At 42.9% G+C, this 25,304-nt stretch overlaps 1 pseudogene; it reads left to right on the top strand.

Moving 5' to 3' along the window:
• The first annotated feature begins 17,723 nt into the window (after window positions 1-17,723).
• The window catches only part of LOC131192518 (zinc finger protein 850-like), a 32,930-nt pseudogene continuing 25,349 nt past the window's right edge, over window positions 17,724-25,304 (top strand).

Here is a 25,304-nt window from a genome sequence, read left to right as displayed (position 1 = left end):
AGCCTTCCTCAAAAACATACATTTTTATTATTTATTTATAAATGAAGTTTCTATAGCCTCCCCCCAAAAAAACCAATGCTGGGCGATGTATAACAGATTAAAAACCACAAGCATATAAATGACATATATAAAAATGTAAACATCTATACTAAGAAATAAGTAATATAAAAACAACTCTACAGCCCCCCCAGGCAATAAAATGGATGCAAATGGCTACCTCAGCAATTCAACCATCTGAGCATATCTCAGATTGCCTTAGAGCCAGTGGTGGGATTCAGCCAGTTCGCACCACTTCGGGAGAACCGGTTGTTAACTTTCTGAGCAGTTTGGTGAACTGGTTTTTGGAAGAAATCATTAGGGCAGAGAACCGGTTGTTAAATTATTTGAATCCCACCACTGCTTAGAGCCCCAGGCCTGAGGATTTAGACAGGTCTTGAGAGTCTTCCAGAAGCTCAAGAAGGGTGGAATTAATCTCATTTCAGGGGAAAGGATATTCCGTAAGATGGGGACCACAGAGAGAAGGCACATTTCTGAGAGTCCCCAAATGCATTTTCCCAGCTGATGGTGCCCGCCGCATGTTTTCTTTGCCAGGTGTCATTGGGCAGGCTGAAATAAGCAGGGAATGGCCGTACTTCAACTCAATCCCATGCCAGGAAGGGCTTTCAAAGGCAAAACCAGCACCTCGAATCGGATCTGCCAGGAAGCTGGCAACCAAGGCAGCTCAGGGAGCAGAGGTGTGACATGTGGTGCTTCAGAAACACATATAGCTTATCCAGCCATTGTATTCTCTACCAGCTAAAACTTTTGGATGCTCTTCAAGGGCAGCTGATGCAGAATTTATTGAAGTCATCCAATACAGGTAGTCCTTGACTTACATTAGGAAAATTAGAATATCGTGCAAAAGTTCATTTATTTCAGTAATGCAACTTAAAAGGTGAAACTGATATATGAGATAGACTCATTACATGCAAAGCGAGATAGTTCAAGCCTTGATTTGTCATAATTTTGATGATTATGGCTTACAGCTCATGAAAACCCCAAATTCACAATTTCAGAAAATTAGAATATTGTGAAAAGGTTCAATATTCTAGGCTCAAAGTGTCCCATTCTAATCAGCTAATTAAGCCATAACACCTGCAAAGGGTTCCTGAGCCTTTAAATGGTCTCTCAGTCTGGTTCAGTAGGAATCATGGGAAAGACTGCGGACCTGACAGTTGTGCAGAAAACCATCACTGACACCCTCCATAAGGAGGGAAAGCCTCAAAAGATAATTGCAAAAGAAGTTGGATGTTCCCAAAGTACTGTATCAATAGAAAGTTACGTGGAAGGGAAAAGTGTGGAAGAAAAAGGTGCACAAGCAGCAGGGATGACCGCATCCTGGAGAGGATTGCCAGGAAAGGCCATTCAAAAGTGTTGGCGGCTTTCCAAGGAGTGGACTGAGGCTGGAGTCAGTGCATCAAGAGCAACCACACACAGATGGATCTGGACATGGGCTTCAAATGTCGTACGGGCTAAAGAAAAAAAAGAACTGGTCTGTTGCTCAGTGGTCCAAAGTCCTCTTTTCTGATGAGAGCAACTTTTGCATCTCTTGCAGCCTGAACATTCCAGGGTTTCAGATTGAACGATCAGACAGGATTCCAGAAACATCTGGTGAAAAGAAAGGAGGAGGCTTATGTCTATATATTAATAGAAACTGGTGTCAAGATTTTAAAATAATTTACAAATTCTGTGACAACAATTTAGAGACTCTAATTATCAACTGCAAACCTTACTATTTGCCTCGTGAATTTTCCTCATTTCTTCTAATTGCTGTTTATGTCCCACCACAAGCCTGTGTAAACAAGGCATTACGAACTCTAGCTGACCAAATCATGGAGGCTGAAGCCAAACACCCTGATTCACTGGCCATTGTTTTGGGAGATCTAAACAAGGCAATCTTAAGGAAAGAGCTACCAAAATACTTTCAGCATGTCAATTGTCCCACCAGAGGCAAGAATACTCTAGACCATTGCTACACAACACTAAAAGATGCTTATCGGTCTTTACCACGTGCAACTGTAGGGCACTCTGATCATTGCATGATTCACCTTGTACCTGCTTACAGGCAAAGACTTAAAGTCATAAAACCAATAGTTAAATCAGTGAAGACCTGGACGAAGGAATCAAAATTAAAGCTACAGGCATGTTTTGACTGCATTGATTGGAATATTTTTAAAGGTACCTCTGCAGACCTGGATGAACTCACAGATACTGTAACATCATATGTCAGTTTCTGTGAAGACCTATGTGTACCTACAAGGAACTTGCGACTATACAGTAACAACAAACCTTGGTTTACACCTAAACTTAAGCAGCTACGACATTCCAAAGAGGAAGCCTACAGAAAAGGTGATAAAATGCTATACAATCAGGCCAGAAATGCACTAACAAGGGAGATCAGAGCAGCAAAAAGAAGCTACTCTGAAAAGCTAAAGAATCAGTTTTCAGCAAATGAACCAGCAAACATGTGGAAAACTCTTAAAAATATCACCGCTATGGCAAACCTCCTTCCCAGGCTGAAGGTAATCAACAACTACTGAGGTCAGGAGCCACCTATCTCCACAACCCCATCTCAGACACACCAACAACAGCCTCCTACAACTGACCCTATTTCATTGGGTTCACAACCCTAGTGATGACAGAAAAGGAAGTGCAAGACCTATTTCACAGACAAAAGCCAGGAAAGCTCCAGGCCCAGACAAGATAACTCCTTCTTGCTTAAAAGTCTGGACCAATTGGCCCCCATCTTCACCCATATTTTCAATAAATCACTAGAGATGTGTTATGTTCCTTCTTGCTTCAAACGCTCTACCATCATCCCAGTGCGGAAGCCCACCATCAAGGAACTGAATGACTACAGACCAGTTGCTTTAACATCTGTAGTCATGAAAACCTTTGAAAGGCTAGTGCTTTCCTACTTGAAAACCATCACGGGTCCGCTGTTAGACCCCTTGCAATTTGCATACCGAACAAATTGATCAACAGGTGATGCTGTTAATATGGCTCTGCACTACATCCTACAACATCTTGAGTCTCCAAAGACCTATGCAAGGGTCCTTTTTGTAGACTTTAGTTCAGCATTCAATACCATCATTCCAGATATTCTTCTAACTAAGCTAAACCAGCTACAGGTATCGGAACAGACTTGTGGTGATCACAAGCTTCCTAACAAACAGGAAGCAGCAGGTGAAGCTAAGCAAGATCACATCAAATACCTGTAATTATAATAGGGCCCCCAAGGCTGTGTGCTCTCCCACTTCTCTCTGTATACCAATGACTGCATCTCCAATGATCCATCTGTTAAGCTACTGAAGTTCGCAGATGACACAACAGTGATTGGTCTCATTTGAGACAATTTAATCCATAGACGAGAGGTTGAACGACTAGCCTTGTGGTGCAACCAAAACAATCTGGAACTGAACACACTCAAAACTGTAGAAATGGTGGTAGACTTTAGGAGAAACCCTTCCATACTTCCACCTCACAATACCAGACACAGTATCAACAGTAGAAACCTTCAAATTTCTAGGTTCTATCATATCGCAAGATCTAAAATGGACAGCTAACATCAAAAACATCATTAAAAAAGGACAACAAAGAATGTTCTTTCTGCGCCAACTCAGTAAGCTGAAACTGCCCAAGGAGCTGCTGATTCAGTTCTACAGAGAATTATTGAGTCTGTCATTTGCACCTCTTTAACTGTCTGGTTCGGTTCTGCAACCCAACAAGAAAAACACAGACTTCAGAGGATAATTAGAACTGCAGAAAAAATAATTGCTACCAACCTGCCTTCCATTGAGGACCTGTATACTTTAATCAAGAAGAGGGCCGTGAAAATATTTACAGACCTCTCACATCCTGGACATAAACTGTTTCAACCACTACCCTCAAAACGACGCTATAGAGCACTGCGCACCAGAACAACTAGACACAAGAACAGTTTTTTCCCGAAGGCCATCACTCTGCTAAACAAATAATACCATCAACACTATCAAACTATTTACTGAATCTGCACTACTATTAATCGTCTCATAGTTCCCATCACCAATCTCTTTCCACTTATGACTGTATGACTATAACTTTTTGCTGGCAATCCTTATGATTTATATTGATATATTGACCATCAATTGTGTTGTAAATGTTGTATCTTGATGAACGTATCTTTTCTTTTATGTACACTGCGAGCATATGCATCAAGACAAATTCCTTGTGTGTCCAATCACACTTGGCCAATAAAATTCTATTCTATTCTATTCTATCTCATTTGGAAACCAAGGACCCAGAGTCTGGAGGAAGAATGGAGAGGCACACACTGCAAGATGCTTGAAGTCCAGTGTGAAGTTTCCACAGTCTGTGTTGATTTGGGGAGCCATGTCATCTGCTGGTGTTGGTCCACTGTGCTTCATTAAGTCCAGCGTCAACACAGCCCTCTAACAGGATATTTTGGAGCACTTCATGCTTCCTTCTGCAGACGAGCTTTATGGGGATGCTGACTTCATTTTCCAGCAGGACTTGGCACCTGTCCACACTGCCAAAAGTACCGAAACCTAGTTCAATGCCCATGGATTACTGTGCTTGATTGGCCAGCAAACTCGCCTGACCTGAACCCCATAGAGAATCTATGGGGCATTGCCAAGAGAAAAATAACATAACATAACATAACATAACATCAGAGTTGGAAGGGACCTTGGAGGCCTTCTAGTCCAACCCCCTGCCCAGGCAGGAAACCCTATACCATCTCAGTCAGATGGTTATCCAACATTTTCTTAAAAATTTCCAGTGCTGGAGCATTCACAACTTCTGAAGGCAAGTCGTTCCACTTATTAATTGTTCTAACTGTCAGGAAATTTCTCCTTAGTTCTAAGTTGGTTCTTTCTTTGACCAGTTTCCACCCATTGCTTCTTGTTCTACCCTCAGGTGCTTTGGTGAACAGCCTGACTCCCTCTTCTTTGTGGCAGCCCCTAAGATATTGGAACACAGCTATCATGTCTCCCCTAGTCCTTCTTTTTGTTAAACTAGACATACCCAGTTCCTGCAACCGTTCTTCATATGTTTTATCCTCCAGTCCCCTAATCATCTTTGTTGCTCTTCTCTGCACTCTTTCTAGAGTCTCAACATCTTTTTTACATCGTGGCGACCAAAACTGGATGCAATATTCCAAGTGTGGCCTTACCAAGGCATTATAAAGTGGCACTAACACTTCACGTGATCTTGATTCTAGCCTCTGTTTATGCAGCCCAGAACTGTGTTGGCTTTTTTAACAGCTGCTGCACACTGCTGGCTCATATCTAAATGGTTATCCACTAGGACTCCAAGATCCCTCTCACAGGTACTACTATTGAGCAAGGTACCACATATACGGTACTGGTGCATTTGTTTTGGCCTAAATGTAGAACCTTACTTTTTTCACTGTTGAATTTCATTTTGTTAGATAGCGCCCAATGTTCAAGTCTGTCAAGATCTTTCTGTAACTTGAGCCTATCTTCTGGAGTGTTGGCTATTCCTGCCAGCTTGGTGTCATCTGCAAATTTGATGAGTTCCCCATCTATCCCCTCGTCCAAGTCATTGATGAAGATGTTGAAGAGTACTGGGCCTAAAACAGAGCCTTGGGGTACTCCACTGCATACTTCCCTTCATGTGGATGTAGTTCCGTTGAGGGCTACACGTTGAGTGGTTGGTCAGCCAATTACGAATCCATCTGGTGGTGGTGCTGTCTAACCCACATTTTTCTACTTTATCTAGTAGTAGGTTATGGTCTACTTTATCAAATGCTTTACTGAAGTCCAAGTAAATTATATCGACAGCATTCCTCTGGTCTACTAATTTTGTCATTTGTCAAAGAATGCGATAAGATTAGTCTGGCATGATCTGTTTTGACAAACCCATGTTGGCTTTTGGTTATTACTTTGTTTGCTTCTAGGTGTTCGTGATTCTTGATTGATCTTTTCCATAATTTTCCCGGTATTGAGGTCAGACTGATAGGTCTGTAGTTTCCTGGATCTGTTTTTTTTCCCTTTTTTGAAGATGGGAACTACATCAGCTCTTTTCCAGTCCTCTGGCAGCTCCCCTGTGCTCCAGGATCTTTGAAAGATATAGTTCAGTGGTTCTGAGATCACGTCTGCCAGTTCCTTCAGAACCTTGGGGTGTAATCCATCCGGTCCTGGTGATTTGAACTCGTCTAGGGTAGACAGGTGTTCACTTACCATTTTCTTCCCTATTTTAACTTGTGTTTCTAATCTGTTTTTTGTAGTGCTGTTTTTGATAGGTTGGATTGTTTTTTCCTTTTGTGTAAAGACAGATGCAAAAAATGAGTTAAGTAGATCTGCTTTCTCCCTGTTGCTTGTCATCTTCTTGCCACTTTCTCCCAGCAATGGGCCAATTGTTTCCTTGACTTTTTTCTTGTTTTTAACATGTTGGAAGAAGCTTTTTTTGTTATTTTTTTACTTTTGTCGCTAGCCTTTGTTCATTGTGAGCCTTAGCTTTCCTCACTTCATCTTTACAGGCTGGGCTGTTGCTGATATTCTGCCTTAGTTATTTGCCCTCTTTCCACTTTTATATTTGTTCTTTTTGTCTTTCAATTTGTCAGATAGTTCTTTATGCATCCATGCTGGTTTCTTTTGATATCTACTATTTTTCTTCTTCATTGGTATTGTGTTAGACTGTGCTTTTATAATCTCACTTTTCAAAATTTCCCAAGCTTCTTGAGTTGTTTTCCCCCTGAGGATTCTCATCCATTGAATCCTTCTCAAGCTCTCTCTAAGTTTATTGAAATTAGCTCTCTAAAGTCCAAGACTCTAGTTTGACTTTGTTCTACTACTTGTATTTGTAATGTAATTCCAATATGCGTGGTCACTTGCCCCAAGGTTCCTGTAGCTTCAACACCTTCTATCATTTCATCTCTGTTAGTGAGAATTAAGTCCAATATAGCTGATCCCTTGTCGCCTTCTCTATTTTTGGGAAACAAAGTTGTCTGCTAGGTTTGTTAGGAACCTGTTGGATCTTCCACTTGGTGCAGAGTTTGTTTCCCAGTTAATGTCAGGGTAGTTAAAATCCCCCATTACTACTGTGATGTGCTTCCTACATACCTTAGTTAGCTGACTAGCAAAAAGTTCATCTACTTCCTCTGTTTGGTTGGGTGGCCTATAGTATAGACCTATGGCAATATCGTTTTCACCTTTTATATTGACCCAAATACATTCAAGATGATTTTCATCATTGTTGTGCTCTATTTCTGTAGAGATGTAGTTATTTCTTATATATAGTGCAACCACCTCCTCTTTTATTTGGTCTATTTCTTTTAAATAATTTATATCCTCTAGCTGTATGTTCCATTTGTCAGTTTCATCCACCAAGTTTCCGTAATGGCAACAATATCATATCTACCCTCATTTACTTGGATTTCTAATTCACCCTGTTTATTCCTCATACTCTGTGCATTGGTGTATAGACATTTGAGTCCATTGGATTGATCTTGTGTTTACTATCTACATAACCTGTGTTGACTGCCCTACTTTCTTGCCACCTGTTGGTTTAGTGCACATGATACGGCACTCACTGTTAAATGCTTGGTTTTGCTTGATAGCATGGTTGATAGTCTTACCCATACAGACATCTATGTTACATGCACTGATAACCCTTTAGTTTTTTTCGATTGCTGGGGACAGAATTTTCTATATCAGTTAATTCTCTGTCCCACTGTTCAATTAAATGTTTATCCAGAAAATCTGTGAGTGTATTGCTGAGTAACTCAGTCCCTTTCTTTGATGGATGCAATCCATCTCTTTTGTACAATTTTTCATTGGACCAGTTGCAGACATCATGACTAATAAAACCAAAGCCTTCCCTTTTACACCACTCCTTTAGCCACACATTAAACTCCACTACACGCTGGCCTTTGCCTTTTTGTTCCTTATGTACTGGTAAAAATGAAAGACATGAGACCGAACAATGCAGAAGATAAATGAACTTTTGCACGATATTCTAATTTTCCAAGTTTCACCTGTACAACAATTTGTTTAGTGACCATTCGAAGTTACAACAGCAATGAAAAAAGTGACTTATGACCATTTTTCACACTTATGATTGTATCAGCATCCCCATGGTCATGGGATTTACATTCAGATGCTTGTCCACTGGTTTTTATTTATGACAGTTGCAGTGTCCCAGGGTCATATGATCATCTTTTGTGATCTTTGGACAAGCAAAGCCAATGGGAATGACAGATTCACTTAGCAACCGTGTTACTAACTTATCAACCACAGTCATTCACTTAAGAAATATGAGAAGGGAAGTCGTAAAATGAGAGAAAACTCATTTAACAACTGTTTCACTGAGCAACATAAATTTTGGGCTCAGTCATGGTCATAAGTCAACAACTACCTGTATGCAGGTGACTAGGGCATGATTGAAAACCAGGGTCTGCAGATCCAGGAACAGCCACAACTGGCTCTCAATTGAATCAGTAATAAAAATGTTAGGATGTAGGTTTTTGATCTCCAGTGACAGGCAAACCCTGCTAAAATGCAGGAATCTTTAGATCAGCTTCCAGCGTGCAAACTAGTTTTGCCAAAGCAGCCAATTCTCAAGGCTGAAATCTTAGTACTGTGGAAATTGGGAAGCTGCTCGGGGAGCAGAGAGCATAATAGACAGAAGATGATAGTATAGTATAGATAGTATGATGATAGTATGATAGTATGATAGTATCTCCTATTTAAATGTCATTGGAAACAACACGGGAGACACTTCCAAGTTTTGTCCCGTATTCTATTATTAAGATGAAGATGACAGGAATTTGGGTTAGAAATGTTAAGTTTTCGCAGGCACAGAATTTAAGGGAAAATTTTTATAAAATGTTTTATAGATGGGATTTAGATCCTAAGAAAGTGTCGTGTATGTATCCAGATATGCAAGCAAAATGTTGGAGATGTAACTGTGATGATGCTACATATTTTCATATTTGTTGGACTTGTAGGAATATTAAGGCTTTTTGGATAAGAATTTGGTGGATTTTACAAAATGTTTTGAAAAAGAAGATAAAGTTCCTGCCACAATTTTTTTACTGGGAATTATCACGGACTGTACAGTAATTGAGACTAAATTGATTTTAAATCTAATAACAGCGGCAAGATTACTGATAGGACAATACTGGAAGAAAAAAGAACTACCTACAGTAGAAGAATGGATATTGAAAGTTGCCAATTTGGCTGATGGCAAAAATCTCAGCCTTTTTGAAAGACAATACACAAGAAAGATACTTAAATTGTTATGTATTCATGTTTGTACCTTTAAATATTTGAGCGGGAAATCAGCACGTTGCTGATTGGTCGAAGCCTCCAGCAGAACTGTATAAAAGGAGAGGTTTTTCCCCCAGCCTGTTGCTGGGTTCACCCTATATTAAAGAGCTGTTGTCACTACCCTGGTCTCCAGCCTCGTTACTTCCAGAACTTAACATTGGCGACGAGGGTGGGATCTCGAGGCTGAGGAGAACCAGAACCGAGCTGAAGCACGATAGACCCGAACCCAGCAAACCCAGGGCAGAAAAGCGGAGATGGCCAGTTACACTCCGCCCGCACCGTTTGACCCGGCTAAAGAGAAATGGGGAACGTATATGACCTGTTTCGAAAGCTTTCTAGAAGCCAACGAACTGCACGGAGTTCCAGATAACCGAAAGAGGGCTTATTTCCTAAGCCACTGCGGTCCGGAGGTCATCGACATCGCGGAAGCCCTGGCAGAGCCAACGCCGTTGCAGTCGGTGTCGTGGCCAACTTTACAGACTTTACTAAAACCACCGCACCAACGCCGTCTATCACGGCGGTTTGAATCGGAGGCGAAGGCAGATGGAGGGCGAATCCAGTGACTACATGGCGCGCCTAAGAAGCGTCCAAGGACTGCGGATACCGTGACCTAGCGAGGTGCTTCTCGAGCAACTCATCCGGGGTCAAAGACATCCGATTGCGGCGGCGGCTGCTGGCTAAGAGCAACCTCACGCTAGCCAACGCTCTGAAGCCAGAGCACATGAAATGTCATCAGCGGCAGAGACACTGCAGAAGCCGGCCCCACAAAAGGGGAAGGGGAAGGCAACTCCGGTGCACCAGGAGGAGGTTCAGACCGAATCCGACGGTGAAGACGAGGAAGGGGTCTGCCGCACCGAGAAACGCGACAAAGGGGACCGAGGAATGCGGAAGCTGCGGTCAACACCAGCGCAACGCTGCAAGTTTAAAGGCAGACATGTCGTGGTGTGGGAAGAAAGGGCACCTAGCTCAAGTTTTGTCAGCGCCCAACCTTCCTTGCGAAAATTCAAATCGGCCAATCAGAGCTGCGGAATCGGCAAGGCCCGCGATTGGCTCGAACAAAAAGGCGCGGATTCAACCAAACAACTGTGGTCATAGGCCGCCTCGACCAAAGTGGAGAAGAAGATCTTCACCAAGCCGAAAATAGAGGGAGTACGGTGCGGCTTGAAGTAGACACGGATCAGCGATCACCATCATGTCCTGGGACACTTTGGCGAAATCGCTGCCGTCCGTCGCGCGCCACCTGCAAGCACAAGCTACGAGTGCACGACTACCAGGGAATCGCATCCCTGTTCGAGGGACCACCTCCGTCCGAGTGGCACGGTCCATATAAAAGACCCTGCCCATCACGATCGTCGAGGAACTCTGCCCAGTCTGTTGGGACTAGACTGGTTTCGTGCCCTGGGCATGGGAGTGACTGGCATCTACCAAGTGACTGTAACCTGAAAGACATTCTCTTTAACGAGTTCAAGATGTCTTCAAGGACTGCCTGGGCAAGTACAAGGGGACCCCTATTTCCTTCAATTTAGACCCCAGGTAGCCCCATTAGGCTTAAGGCGAGAGAGTCCCTTTTGCCCTAAAACCAAAATCGATAAGGAGCTGGATAAGCTCATTAATCAGGGATTTTGGTGCCAGTCGACCACGCAAAGTGGGAGACGCCAATCGTCACCCCATAAAACCGGACGGGTCAATTAGAATTTGCGCTGACTACAAGGCGACGCTTAACAAAGCCTTACAGAAAAGCGCTTACCGGTTCCAGTGGTGCAACACTTATTGCACTCTTTGGGGCAAGGGCAAGTCTTTGCAAAGTTAGACTTGGCCCAAGCCTACCAACAACTGCCAGTAGACGCCCGCTGGCGAAGCCCAAACGATTGTGATGCACAGGGGGGCCTTCAAGTGCACCCGATTGCAATTTGGGGTCAGTGTGGCACCAGGGCTGTTCCAAAACCTGATGGAACGACTACTGCAGGGGCTCCCAGGGGTAGTTCCCTACTTCGATGATGTCCTAATTTCAGGGGAAAACATGGAGGAATTGGGGGAGCGGTTAAGAAAGGTCTTGAGCATTTTCCGGACAGCGGATTAAAAGTCAAGACAAACAAATGCCAGATCGGGGAACGAATCCGTTGATTTCTTGGGCTACCGGATAGACAAGAAAGGAATTCACCCTACTGAGAGCAAGGTTAAGGCAATTAGGAAGGCTCCAGCGCCCAAAAACAAAGCAGAGCTGCAGGCATTCCTGGGATTGGTTAATTTTTACGCGGTCTTTTTAAAGAACAAAGCGACCGTTCTATGGAACCGCATAGGCTCTTAGGAAAAATACTGTTTGGTCTTGGGAAAGTCAGAAAATAGGGCTTTTGAAGCAGTAAAGAACCTGCTCTCAAGTGATAGCCTGCTCATCCAATATCACGACTCATTACCCCTAGTGCTGGTTTCGATGCCTCCCCTTATGGGGTGGGGCTGTACCCAGCCATAGACTTCCAAACGGCACAGAAGCCCCCATAGCGTTCTACTCGAGAACGATGTCCTCCCCAGAGAGGAACTACAGCCAATTAGACAAAGAAGCACTAGCCATTGTGTCAGGGGTCAAGAAATTCCACGAGTATGTCTTTGGGCGGAATTTTGAAATCGTGACTGACCACAGACCGCTACTAGGGATACTAGCTGGCGATCACCAACGCCTGTGGCACTTTCGCCACGCTTGACCCGTTGGACTATATTCTTAGCCGCTTACTCCCACAAGCTGCAGCATCGACCAGGAAAAGAAGTGGGGCATGCAGGCCGCGTTAAGCCGATGCCCACTACCAGGGCGATCAAGACCCCACTCCGGGACGCCCATCCTACTTATTGACTCGTTGGACTCTGGCCCAGTCACATCTAAGGAAGTGGCTCGGGCATCATACCGGGACATTGTGTTAAGGACTGTACTCGGTTGGGTACAGAGGGGTGGCCCCTGGCGAGCAGTTCAAAGAATTTGTTAAAAAGAGATGAGCTCTCGGCTCAAGGGGGGTGCCTGTTATGGGGTGATCGTGTAATAATTCCTGATAAGCTAAGGGGAAAGGTATTGGACCTCCTCCACGAGGGTCACCCAGGGATCGTAAGGATGAAGGGGTTAGCTAGAAGCTATGTATGGTGGCCACTCATGGACGGAGATTGCTGAGAGGGTAGGGAAATGCCAAGCTTGCCAAGAGTCCAGACCTCTACCCCCAACGGCCCCAGTCAGAGAATGGGAAAAGCCCCAAGGGCCCTGGTCAAGAATCCACATTGACTTTGCTGGCCCTTTCCACGGCCAAACATTCCTAGTGGTTGTGGATGCATTTTCTAAATGGTTGGAGATCATAATCATGAAATCCACTACGGCCGAAGCAGTAATCGCAACTCTGCGCCACCTATTCGCAACTCACGGGTTGCCGGACACTCTGGTGTCCGACAATGGGCCCCAATTCACGGCAGCCCAGTTTGAAGAATACCTGGCAGAGGAAGGCATCCGACATGCCCTCTCTGCGCCTTTCCACCCTGCGTCGAATGGCCTTGCAGAGCGTTCCGTCCGGAGCGCTAAGGAGGCATTGTCCAGGCTCAAGCCAGGTGACTGGCAAACAAAAATAGACTTTTTCCTAGCCGTCCAGCACAGAACCCCAAGCACGGCCACCGGGAAAAGCCCAGCCGAATTGCTAATGGGACGGAAACTCCGGTGCCCACTTGACCGCTTGAACCCCCATTACACACCCGAGGGTTACAAGGGGGAACTAGAAAAGACAAGGGAAATGAGCATAGGCGACCGGGTGTGGGCCCGAAACTATGGGGACGGCCCTAGTTGGTTCGCAGGACAAATAATAAAGATAACCGGCCCAAAATCGTACGTGGTAGAGCTACCCGACAACCGAGTGTGGAGGCGCCACATAGATCAGTTAAGGAAACGAATAACTGATCAAACCGAACCAAATGGAACAGATCATGACCAATACCAATTTGAATCCACAGCTGACAATGACCCGGGGGAGGCGCAAGACTTAGCTGAGGTCCCAGAGTTCCAGCGACGCCATCAGGTCCCCGAGGGAAGCAGCAGGGAAAGTTCCAAAATTAATCCAAGGCCGGATGGCCAAGAAAAAGAGTCGGCCAATAATCCGGAGCCCGTTGGCCCAGAGAAAGAGCTGGGAGGAGAAAACAGCCCCTCCGACCAGCTCAAAACACCACCCAGAACTGAACCGCGCAGGTCAGAAAGAACTAGGAGACGCCCAGGTTATTTGCGTGACTACGTCGAAAAATAACATGTAAATAAATATGTAAATAGAGGCAAAGTGTTTTCTGGGAGGGGAGGAGTGTTATGTATTCATGTTTGTACCTTTAAATATTTGAGCGGGAAATCAGCACGTTGCTGATTGGTCGAAGCCTCCAGCAGAACTGTATAAAAGGAGAGGTTTTTCCCCCAGCCTGTTGCTGGGTTCACCCTATATTAAAGAGCTGTTGTCACTACCCTGGTCTCCAGCCTCGTTACTTCCAGAACTTAACATAAATGAATGGAAAAAGTGGATTGATTATATTCAAAACAGATATCCGATGAAGAGATATCAGACTGCCTTTGAATGATTAGAATGTATTATTTCTGATTGTATTGGGGGAGGTGAGGATTTGATGAGAAATGCAGGAGTATAATTGAGTTAGGAGGAAAATTTTTTAGCATATGTTTGTTTTATTTTTAACTATACCTTGTGTTTGTTCCTGGAAGTGTGGGGGAGGGGTGTGTGGAAGGGGGGGAGGGGGAAAAGGGGGGGAAAGCTTTTTTTTGTAAAAACTTTTTCAATTAAAAAAAAAAGATGAAGATGATAGGCTGTTAATCATTTAGCGGCCGCGCCCAAAAAAAAGAAATTTTATGAACTTTTAGGAGCCAGGAAACACCCAATAAGACCGATGAAGCTACAGCTCGGACGATCTAGCTATTGCTGGCTAGATGGCGCTCTATGGTTAGGGAATAAGCGCGCAGGTAGCTGAACGGAAAGGAATCGGGACCATAGAGTCGCGGATGGCTAGAGAGACTCTGGAAAGGCGAAGCCCCGAGAAACCTCGTCTTCCGGCTTCCTGATGGAGTCCGGCGGTGGCTGTTGTAGTTTTTCCTGGGTCGAAGCGGCAGCTGGCAGGTGAGTGGAGGGCAGGTGGGAGGAGAGGCCGGGAGCAAGTCGGGCCCTTCGGTTTGCTCCACGTTGTAGTAGCAGAGAAACAACGAGGCTGAAATACGTCGCCTCCTGCGTATCTCCCCCTCCCGCCCAATTTCATTCCACCATAGCTGCAGGTTTTAAGTTGTCTGCAAGTTTCTGTCGATTGGGAAATTTCAGCTCTTCCATCACTTTAGGGTCGATTCTGTGTGTTTCTTATGAGCCCGTTGTATTGTTTGCAAGGGTTAGGGATAATTAATTTCCATTCATTGTTTCTTGTCCTGCCTTCTGGTACTTGGAAAATAATTTGACCCCCTCTTCTTTATGGCAGCCTCTAAAATACTGGAATACTGCTATCATGTCACCCTTAATTCTTTTGTCTAGACTAGCCATACCCAAATCCTTCAACTGTTTTCATATTTTAGCCTCTAGGCCTTTAATCATCTTAGTTGCTGTTCTTTGAACTTTGTTTCCCAAAGTCTGAACATCTTTTATGTCATGTGATGGCCAAAATTGGATGCAGTATTCCAGGTGTGGTCCTACCAAGGCTTTATAAATTGGTATTAATACTTCATATGAGTTTGATGCTATGCCTCTGTTTATACAACCAAGGATTGTGTTAGCTTTTTTGGTTGCTGCCATACTCTGTTGACTCAGGTTTAAGTCATCATCCACTAAGACTTCAAGGTCTCTCTCACAGTTATTGTTTTGGAGCCAGGTTTCACCTAATCTGTATTTGTATCTTTGGTTTTTCCATTAAATTTCATTTTGTTGGATAGGGCTCATTGTTCAAGTCTTTCAAGCTCTTTGGATCCTAAGCTTGTCTTCTGGGGTGTTGGCTGTTCCTTCCCGTTTAGTGTCATCTGCAAATTTGAGGAGTTTTCCTTCTATTTCCTCATCTAAGTCATTTATGAAGATATTGAAGAGTACTGGGCCTAAGACAGAACCTTATCGTACCCCACTGCTTCCTTCCTTCCATGTGGATGTACCATTAAGGACTACTTGTTGAGTATGGTTTTTCAGTCAGTTACAAATGCATCTGGTGGTGATGTTGTCTACTCTACATTTTTCTGGCTTAGGAAGAAGTAGGTTGTGGTCTACCTTGTTGCTGGTCTACTAATTTAGTCACTTTATCAAAAAATGAAATAAGATTGGTTTGGCATGATCTGTTTTTAACAAACCCGTGCTGCCTACTAGTTATAACTTTTAATTGTTTCTAGATGTTCACAGATTTGTTTTTTGATTATTTTTTCCAGTATTTTTCCAGGTATTGATGTTAGATTGATTGGTCTCTTGTTTTCTTGATCTGTTTTTTTCCCTTTTTTTGCATCAGGTGATTTATATTCATCAATGTCAGACAGGGGTTCTCTTATCATTTTCTTATTTATTTTGATTTTTATTTTGAGTCTGTCTTTTACAGTTATATTTTGGTAGGTTGGGAAATACTTTCTTTTTTGGGAAGACTTATGCAAAGAATGCTGCTTTACTTTCTCTCTAGTGCCTGTTACTTCCTTGCTATCTTCACTCTTTAGTGAATTGTTTCCTTAACTTTGTTCATTCTGAGCCTTTCTTTCCTGAGTTCATCTTTGCAGATTCGGGCTATCTGCTGATATTTTCTTAATTATGTGTCTAGCTTTCCATTTCTTGTACTTATCCTTTTTGTCTTTCAATTTATCAGAGAGCTCTTTATGCAACTGTGCTGATGGAACTGGCAAATTCCACCTCTGGCTGTCCCTGTCCCCGCCCACCTGCTCGCCCCGCCCCACCCAGTCACTCCTTATTTCACTCCCCGGCATAGCACACTATGTGGCTCCTTGCTTGTGTTGGCCACACAGTCTCTGCGGCTTACCTGCTTTGCCACGTGATGCCTGCGGTCCAACTGAGCGGCCCTGATCGCCTGCCTGAGTTAGTAAGCCTGTGAGTTGTGGCCTAGCTATCTTCCTCCCCCACCATCCCCGGCTCCCTTCCCTGCTTCCTTTCACATGGCAAGCGTCCCTGCTATGCTTGCCTGCCTTCCCCGTGGTCCCGGAAGCCCAGTGCGCTTGCCTATCTTCCCTTCTGCTTTTCCCGCGGTCCCCGAGAAGGGACAATGGAAACGCTCCAATTTCCACCTCCATTGGGCTGTCTTTGCCACGCTGGATCGGGATGGGGAGGGATGAAAAGCAAAAAGCCTACTGAGCTACTCACCAGAATGATGGCAAATCTCTTTTCCATCTCGCCGGTTCGGGCATTGGGAGCTTCAGGAGTCGATTGTTTGCCCTGAAGTCCGTCTGCTGCTTTTCCAAGCCCTGCTCTGGCTGCAGCCAAACATCGGCCAATTTTCTTCCAACGCTCGTTCAGGGAATCCCGGGAGCGGCAGCATATTGCATGCTTTTCACTCCAAGCAGCCCAGATTGGAAAAGGCATGGCTGGGGTGGAGGAGCGGTCCTTCTTGACTGTTGCTGCTGCTGGAAGTCCAGCTTTGGCTGCTGGCATGCAACTGTGAGGGCAGGCTTTTCCAAGGCGGTGTTGTAACTGAGGCCCAAATAGTGATTACCAAACACAATTCAGTCCTGAACAAACTTATTTTATTAAAACAGCTGAGAATTAATTCATTCCAAAACAAATTCTTCATAAACCGTCCTTAGGCTTTATCACCAACCTTTGTTGTCTTTGGCAACCTGCCAAAGGCTTTTCTTGGCAAACCCCCCACAAAGTTCAAGAGACGCTGACAAGAAGCAATTGAATCAATGTTGCTTTTCCACAAAGAACCCAATGGCTCGTTGCTGGCCTTTTAAGCCTTATGGGAAGGTCCAATCATCTTCTGGCCTGTTACCTATTTTATTTTGTAGACAGAAAATACACATGGATTTTCTGTATTTTTTGTGAATATATGTGTGTCCGTGTTCCTATCCTCAGTATTTCCAAGTGTCTATATGACTATAACAATTTGCGGTCCTGAAATCTGTGATTTGCACAAATCAACAATAGAATTTCATGATTGTGTGATGAAGATTGGAACTTAGTCTTTTATGTGTCATAATGAATGGCAGTGGTTAATCTAGCATTTTGGCATGTTTGCTTTTTCATTGTTATGTATGGTTTTTTTTCTTGTTTTCATATCTTGCAACCAGATTATAAAGAGCAATTAAAGTATCTCTTTTATGTGAATCTTACAGGCAAAGGGAATGCAAAAAAGAGCCTTATGGAGGACAGTGAATCAGAAGCAACTCTAAAAAGGAAAGCTAATCCGGAACATCTGGTAAATGTCTTTTGTCTTTCCTCCAGTAAACGACAAAACTCGTCTCCTTCCCCAGCCAATAAGAGACAAGAGAAAAAAATTGGAAAAGAGTTTTGAACTGATAAACAAGCATGTATGTGGAACTCAAGGAAACATTGTATAAAACATAAAGGTGGAACATTTCCACATTCAGAAAAAGAGGAAATATCTGTGGGGAGGGAAGCGCTCGTTCCAGACAATAATGCAGGCCTCACCCTGTGAGAAAACAAACAGCTTGAACCATTCAAGAAGAGATCACAAATATTTTTGACCTCCTCAAGAATCGAAGGCTATCAGGGGAAGAAAAGCTCCACAGATATGTATATTGTAGGAAAAGCACAGATTGCAAATCAGAGCTGATTATGCATCAGAGGATCCATACTGGTGAAAAACCATACAAATGCTACACTTCCCAACTTATGGAGCATAAAATAACCCATACTGGAGAAAAGCCCTACCAGTGCCCACAGTGTCCCAAAAAGTTTAGTAAGCATGCCAACCTGGTGATACACAAGAGGACACACACTGGAGAGAAACCATTTGAGTGTCCAGAGTGTGGGAAAAGTTTCAGTCAGAATTCCAACCTGGTGATACACCATAGAACTCACACCGGGGAGAAACGATATGTGTGTCAGGATTGTGGGAAAAGTTTCCAGCAGAATTCTGACCTGGTGATACATCAGAGAACTCACACTGGTGAGAAACCATATGAATGTTCGGATTGTGGGAAATGTTTCAGTAGGAATTCCACCCTTGTGATACACCAGAGGACTCACACAGGAGAGAAACCATATGAGTGTCCAGATTGCGGAAAAAGCTTTAGTCATAATTCCTACTTGGTTATACACCAGAGAACTCACACTGGGGAGAAACCATATGAGTGTCCATATTGTGGGAAAAGTTTCAATAATAATTCTAACCTTGTGAAACACCAGAGGACTCACACAGGAGAGAAACCATATGAGTGTCCAGATTGCGGAAAAAGCTTTAGTCATAATTCCTACATGGTTATACACCAGAGGACACACACAGGAGAGAGACCGTATGAGTGTCTATACTGTGGGAAAAGTTTCAAACATAATTATAACCTGGTGAGACACCAGAGGACACACACAGGAGAGAAACCCTTTGATTGTCCTCATTGTGGGAAAAGCTTCAGTGATAATTCTGACCTGGTGATACACCAGAGGACTCACACGGGCGAGAAACCATATGAATGTCTGGATTGTGGGAAATGTTTCAGTAAGAATTCCAACCTGGTGATACACCAGAGGACTCACACAGGAGAGAAACCATATGAGTGTCCAGATTGCGGAAAAAGCTTTAGTCATAATTCCTGCTTGGTGATACACCAGAGAACTCACACTGGGGAGAAACCGTATGAGTGTCCGTATTGTGGGAAAAGTTTCAATAATAATTCTCACCTTGTGAAACACCAGAGGACTCATACAGGAGAGAAACCATCTGAATGTCCGGATTGTGGGAAAAGTTTCAAAAATAATTATAACCTGGTGAGACACCAGAGGACACACACAGGAGAGAAACCCTTTGATTGTCCTCATTGTGGGAAAAGCTTCAGTCAGAATTCTGACCTGGTGATACACCAGAGGACTCACACGGGCAAGAAACCATATGAGTGTCTGGATTGTGGGAAAAGTTTCAAAAATAATTATAGCCTGGTGAGACACCAGAGTACACACACAGGAGAGAAACCCTTTGATTGTCCTCATTGTGGGAAAAGCTTCAGTCGGAATTCTGACCTGGTGATACACCAGAGGACTCACACAGGAGAGAAACCATATGAGTGTCCAGATTGTGGGAAAAGCTTTAGTCGTAATTCCTGCTTGGTTAAACACCAGAGAACTCACACAGGAGAGAAACCATATGAATGTCCAGTTTGTGGGAAAAGTTTCAATCAAAATGGTAACCTTGTGCAACACCAAAGTATTCACACAGGAGAGAAACCATATGAGTGTCCAGATTGTGGGAAAGCTTTCAGTTGGAATTCTGATCTGGTGAGACACCAGAAGACTCACACAGGAGAGAAACCATATGAGTGTCCAGATTGTGGGAAAAGCTTTAGTCGTAATTCCTGCTTGGTTAAACACCAGAGAACTCACACTGGTGAGAAACCATATGAGTGTTCGGAGTGTGGGAAATGTTTCAGTCAGAATTACCACCTGGTGAGACACCAGAGGACACACACAGGACAGAAACCCTTTGATTGTCCTCATTGTGGGAAAAGCTTCAGTCAGAATTCTGACCTGGTGATACACCAGAGGATTCACACAGGAGAGAAACCATATGGGTGCCCAGATTGTGGAATAGGTTTCAGTCAGAATTCCTACTTGGTTATACACCAGAGAACTCACACTGGGAGAAACCATGAGTGTCCATATTGTGGGAAAAGTTTCAATAATAATTCTAACCTTGTGAAACACCAGAGGACTCACACAGGAGAGAAACCATATGAGTGTCCAGATTATGGAAAAGCTTTAGTCATAATTCCTACATGGTTATACACCAGAGGACACACACAGGAGAGAGACCGTATGAGTGTCTATACTGTGGGAAAAGTTTCAAACATAATTATAACCTGGTGAGACACCAGAGGACACACACAGGAGAGAAACCCTTTGATTGTCCTCATTGTGGGAAAAGCTTCAGTGATAATTCTGACCTGGTGATACACCAGAGGACTCACACGGGCGAGAAACCATATGAATGTCTGGATTGTGGGAAATGTTTCAGTAAGAATTCCAACCTGGTGATACACCAGAGGACTCACACAGGAGAGAAACCATATGAGTGTCCAGATTGCGGAAAAAGCTTTAGTTATAATTCCTACTTGGTGATACACCAGAGAACTCACACTGGGGAGAAACCGTATGAGTGTCCGTATTGTGGGAAAAGTTTCAATAGTAATTCTCACCTTGTGAAACACCAGAGGACTCATACAGGAGAGAAACCATCTGAATGTCCGGATTGTGGGAAAAGTTTCAAAAATAATTATAACCTGGTGAGACACCAGAGGACACACACAGGAGAGAAACCCTTTGATTGTCCTCATTGTGGGAAAAGCTTCAGTCAGAATTCTGACCTGGTGATACACCAGAGGACTCACACGGGCAAGAAACCATATGAGTGTCTGGATTGTGGGAAAAGTTTCAAAAATAATTATAGCCTGGTGAGACACCAGAGTACACACACAGGAGAGAAACCCTTTGATTGTCCTCATTGTGGGAAAAGCTTCAGTCGGAATTCTGACCTGGTGATACACCAGAGGACTCACACAGGAGAGAAACCATATGAGTGTCCAGATTGTGGGAAAAGCTTTAGTCGTAATTCCTGCTTGGTTAAACACCAGAGAACTCACACTGGTGAGAAACCATATGAGTGTTCGGAGTGTGGGAAATGTTTCAGTCAAAATGGTAACCTTGTGCAACACCAAAGTATTCACACAGGAGAGAAACCATATGAGTGTCCAGATTGTGGGAAAGCTTTCAGTTGGAATTCTGATCTGGTGAGACACCAGAAGACTCACACAGGAGAGAAACCATATGAGTGTCCAGATTGTGGGAAAAGCTTTAGTCGTAATTCCTGCTTGGTTAAACACCAGAGAACTCACACTGGTGAGAAACCATATGAGTGTTCGGAGTGTGGGAAATGTTTCAGTCAGAATTACCACCTGGTGAGACACCAGAGGACACACACAGGACAGAAACCCTTTGATTGTCCTCATTGTGGGAAAAGCTTCAGTCAGAATTCTGACCTGGTGATACACCAGAGGATTCACACAGGAGAGAACCCCTATTAATGTCCAAATTGTGGGAAAGCTTTCAGTTGAAATTCTGACCTGGTGAGACACCAGAGGATTCACACAGCATGAATGCCTGGATTATGGAAAAATTTTCAGTTGAAATTCCCACCTGGTGGAATAATGGGGAACTGACACAAAAGAGGAGCTGTTTGATGTCCCAATTGTGGGAAAGCTTTCACAAGTAGGTCTAATCTAATAAATCATGTCAGTTTATAGACAAATCAGAAGCCATTCAGATGCCCAAACTGTGGTCAGTGTTTCAGTCACAATTCTAATATTAAAGACAAGAGGACTCATAGAGGACTCGTAGAGGAGAAAGACCATCAGCTTTCTGATTGGAAGGAAAGTTTAATGGGATCTTAGAAAACTTTCAAGACTTCACAAGGATATACATTGCTTGTTTTCACCTTACTGGATTATTTTCAGCCAAAGAGCCAAGTTTATTTAGAGATGAGAGACTCAACCAGAAGAAATGCTCAGACACAAGAGGATTTGCTTGCAAAAATCAATGAATCAGTAAATGAGAATTAGGATTTCAACAAGAGTTTTCTGAAAGCATAGTAAGAAACTAAATGTTACTATGTATAATTAGAATATTCCTCAGGCATCAAACCATTCTTATTGTATCCAATTTGATATATTACAGAAAGATATATCCTGAAGTCCTGGAGGCGCAGTGGTTAGAATGTACTATTGCAAAGGCAGTAATCATTCCAAGATACTGGTAGTCCTTGACTTATAACCATTCATTTAGTGACCATTCAAAGTTACAACATCACTGAAAAAAGTGAATTATGGCCCTTTTTCATACTTAGGACCATTGCAGCGTCAACATTCAGATGCTTAGCAACTGATGGGTGCAATGTCCTGGGCTCATGGGATTCCCTTTTGTGACCTTCTGACAAGCCAATTCAATGGGGTAGCCAGGTTCACTTAACAAATGTGTTACTAATTTAACAGCTGCAGTTATTCAGTTAACAAATGTGGCAAGAAAGGTTGTAAAATGGGACAAATCTCACTTAACAACTGTCTCGCTTAGGAACAGAAATTTTGGGCTCAATTGTGGTTGTAAGTTGAAGATGATCTCTAGTAAGAATAGTTGCCTCGCCCCTGCCTGGACTAATATTCTGCAGTAATGTTTCTAAAGATACATTATATAATGAGAGCCATTAATTTTGTCATGATAGGCTGTAATTACCATTCAGCCTGGACTATTTGCTGTAGTTAATTCATGAACTTAGTGACTTGGGACAGTGTGATGGGTGGCATATAAATTTAATAAGTAAATAAATGTGAATATACTTAGGATGCAGACAGACAGATGCACATTAAGTATTATTTTGTGGTTCTTTGGTTGTTTGAAAATATATAATAGTTCATACATTGTACTTTTTTTTTTATTTGCCACTAAACACTTTTGTCAAAAGAGAGAGAAAGGTAAATTCTACTTGCTCATTACAGACCCGCAGTTCAGAATTGAATCTTCTTAGTTTAAGGCAAATGATGTGCTTCTTGAATCACACCATCCTAGTTCTCAGTTTTGTATAATGAACCTCCTTCAAGTCCTGGAAGTACTTGGCTTTTCAAAAATGAGAATGGGTTTTCCTGTGAAATATGAAAAAAGATAAAAGAATTCCAGGTGAGTGGTGCGGTAGAGCTCTCACCCAATCAGGAAGCTGTGAGTTTGATCCTAGGTAGAGGCAGATATTTCTCTCTCTGGACACAATGGGACTATATCTGCTGCAAACTCCACATTGGTGACAGGAAGGGCATCCGGCCAGTAAACACTCAGCTTCATTCAGTTGCCCTGACTCCACCCCGCAAGGCATACATTACGGGATCATTAAATGACAGAAAAGAAGATAAAAGAATTCCTCGTCAATTGACAGATTTTGGAACTCTGATAACTGCAAGCCCAGCATTTTGGGGAACAGAGACTGGACTCTGTCCAATAGCCAGGTTGGTTGGTGTCAGGGAATTATGCAGCTGGTGTCCCAACAGAGACGCTGACAGTAGTTTTATATAAATCTATTTAGTATCTATATTTAAAGCAAACAAAGTAGGGACATCATTACATCCTGAGGTAAATCGTCAGGTAAATCTCAGATCAGCATACAGAGCACACAGAAGAAAAAGGCGGGAAAAAAGAACGGCCCCCTTTACACCCAGCAGCCAATCATAATGTAGACTGCCTCATGCAGGAGCCCACACTCTTCAACCAATCAATGGCCACTGTGTGTTCTGCTCCACTGTGCGCTTTACTGTTCCAGCTTTTAAATTAAATATCCGAACAGCTGGGCTCCAAACAGGCTTGAACTGTTGGCATGAAATGTCGCCTAGAGAGTTTCTGTTTAGAAATCTATCTAGCCAATCTCGCTTCTGGTTATTCCATTTCAACATCTTCCCCTCAGGACCCCAAAACAACTAGACACAAATATATTTCCCCCACCCCGTGCCATCACTCTACTAAACAGCCAGCTCCCACACTACTACCTTCTGCCCAAAGACATTTACCCATGTGGTGGGCTGTATTTCTATTATCCTCGTCATCTGATCCTTCACGTTTCCTACTACCTTCTCCTATCTGTATTGATCATGTGATCAATTATTGTATCTTATGATTTATGATTGCCTTATGACTATATGACTATCACTTTGTAGTTATATTTGTATAACTGAAGTGTATGCACCAGAGACCATTTCCTTGTGTGTCCAAAACATACTTGCCCAATAAAGAATTGTATCCTATTCTTTCCAATTTTTGATTATAATTTTTTTCAAATTCCATGTCTGACTACAAGCACTGAATTGCTCAGAGTCTCTTTGCCTTCATTTTTACATCTTTCATTTTCCATAAAAATTTGTCCAATGGCTCGTTGAAATCCAAGTATACCATCTGTACAGTATTTGCTGATCTGGTAATTTAATTGCTTAAATCAAAAAAAGGCAATAAGGTTTGTTTGGCAAAACCTGTTTCTAACAAACCCATGCTGGCTTCTAGTAATCACCTTGCTTGTTTATAGGAGCTCACACATTCTCTGCTTGATTATATTTTTTCCCAGGATTTTACCAGATATTGTTGTCAAATTGATTGGCCTATAATTTAGTTTATTTTCCTCCTTTTTATAGTTTGGAATCACATCAGTTCTTTTCCAGTACTCTAGTATTTCTCCTATGTTACATAAACTTTGAAAAATTAGATTCCATGGTTTCAAATTTGTATTATCTTGAATTCTTGGTAATGCTACAATACAATACAATACAATAATTATACTTATACTAATACTATACTACAGATAGGAAGTTAGTACCTTCTAGTTAGATCTTGTTTAGAAGGAATGTAGGTGGGCACTCCAAGGTTTTGTCTCATTTCATTATTCTATTAATAGGATGAAGCTGGAAATGATTTAAGGCTGTACACATGCCACAGGAAAATCTGGATGGAACAATCTTGGCAGGCCCCAAATGTTGTCCCCAATTCGGGTGTGTGCCAAAGCCAATGATGGACGCCAGACACGAGGTGCAGGTTTTCTGGTTGCTTTTGATCGGAGTACTCCAAGGAAAAGGGCTCCTGGCCAAAATGCTAAGAATGAAGAACAAAGGATTAAGAAAGTTTTATATATTTTCACTAAAAGAGAAGGCAGGACAAGGTGAGATAATTAGAAATATCATCTAATAAAGATTTTAGTAATAATTCTACAATTCGTTCTATTGATCTCTAGCTCTCCTTATTCCTAAGACTTGGCTAA

Source organism: Ahaetulla prasina, chromosome 2 (assembly GCF_028640845.1).
Source record: "Ahaetulla prasina isolate Xishuangbanna chromosome 2, ASM2864084v1, whole genome shotgun sequence".
In the NCBI taxonomy this organism is placed as follows: Eukaryota; Metazoa; Chordata; class Lepidosauria; order Squamata; family Colubridae; genus Ahaetulla; species Ahaetulla prasina.
This window is presented reverse-complemented; position numbering and strand designations above follow the sequence as displayed.